Below are 1,552 nucleotides of genomic sequence, written 5' to 3' on the forward strand. Positions count from 1 at the left end.
AGCCAAAGGGTTCATTAATCGAGGGGCCACTGTGTTCGGTGGAGGGTGAGCAGCTCCGGCGTGAGCAGCTGGCTGGAGGGCAGGGCCGTCTACGGCAGAGAGGTTCCAGCAGAGGTAGCGGGCGGCGACGCCTTTACTGCGACTCTGTGCATGTAGCAGTTACTTGTTTCCACGTGCAGAGAGCCACTCCAGCCTAGAAAACTCTCTGATTTTGCAGCTGTGAGAGTCCATCGCTGCTCCCACCACGAAGCAGGGGCACCGCCCACCCCGTCTCCCTGGCTTTGACGCCAAAGCAGATGCTGGCATTCCAGGCCCACATCCCAAGTTGGAACTCAGGGCCGTGTGCCCGGAGGGACTGCGGACCTTGTCTATCGTGATCCTGTCTCCTGTCTGCCTTCTCCTCCGCCTTCTCCTCCGCCTTCCCCTCCGCACTCCCCGGAAACTGGGGCTTGTGCTCCGCCCTGAGGGATACAAGGCTCCTCTCACCCCTCCTAGTCAACTGACAACGTCAGTGAGGCCTTTGGCCCTTCAGGACGCAGTGACATTTCTGGGAGCTGCTGCTCAGTCCCGAGGGAGCAATTAGAATTCCAGAGGGCCCACCTGGTGCTGGAGGGACGCTGCAGCAGCCGCCTGTCCTCACAGGAGGGCGGACGCCCAGCTCTGCTCAGGCGGAGGACGCTCTGCCGCCGGGAGTGTGGTCCCTTTGCAGACGGACACCTTTCACTCCTTTATGATCTCTACTTCTTACACATTTATTTTTGGCTAAAAGTGCAGGCATCTCATGACATTCCGGAGTGTCAGGGAGGCCGCTCTGCCCTCCACCCCAGCCCCTGTCCCCAGAGGCTCGGGCCTGGACTCCCTGCCTCCATGCGTCTGCCTCCGCCTTGGACGGCAGGGGTCTCTGGCGAGCCCTGGGCCTCTGTGCCAGCCGACAGCCCCAAGGACCCACTGCCTCTGGTCTGGCTGAGCTGTGGACCAGCAGTGGGCGCCCTCAGAGTGTGGGCGGGGCAAGCAGCAGCCGTGGGGGTGAGGTGGGGGAGGGGGGCCGCTCTGGTTCATGTGCAGGGACCTGGGCAGAGTCACCACCAGGCGGAGGCTGCCAGGTGCAGGACCCTCTGCCAGGCCATGGCGGGGGAGGGGGGGGCGCGCGTGGCCCCACACGTCATGGACCCCAGAGCCTGTGCGGGGAGAGCTGCCCACTGTGCTGTCTGGAAGGGGAACCCCTGGAGGAACCCCGTTTATCAGGAGCGAATACCGAGGGGCAGCAGGGCTGGAAGGCAGTGCTTCCTAGCCAACCAGGAGCGCCTATCTGTGGGTTTTTCTCAGGTTTTGCCCATTTTCTGTTGAGTAGTGGGTCTCTCTTTGCAGTGACTCAAGTCCATCACAGGACAGAGGAGAAAAGTCCTTAAGCCAACTTTTGAGGACTTAGCCAACCTCAGTCTCCAATGGCGGGCCCGGGGCGACACGCCTGCTCCCACCTGTGACCACAGCCCTGAGCTGGAACCCACAGTCTCTGAGGAGCGTGTGTTACCTGGGCCCACAGCTATGACCG

This window comes from Myotis davidii, unplaced genomic scaffold (genome assembly GCF_000327345.1).
Source record: "Myotis davidii unplaced genomic scaffold, ASM32734v1 scaffold1182, whole genome shotgun sequence".
NCBI classification, from domain to species: Eukaryota; Metazoa; Chordata; class Mammalia; order Chiroptera; family Vespertilionidae; genus Myotis; species Myotis davidii.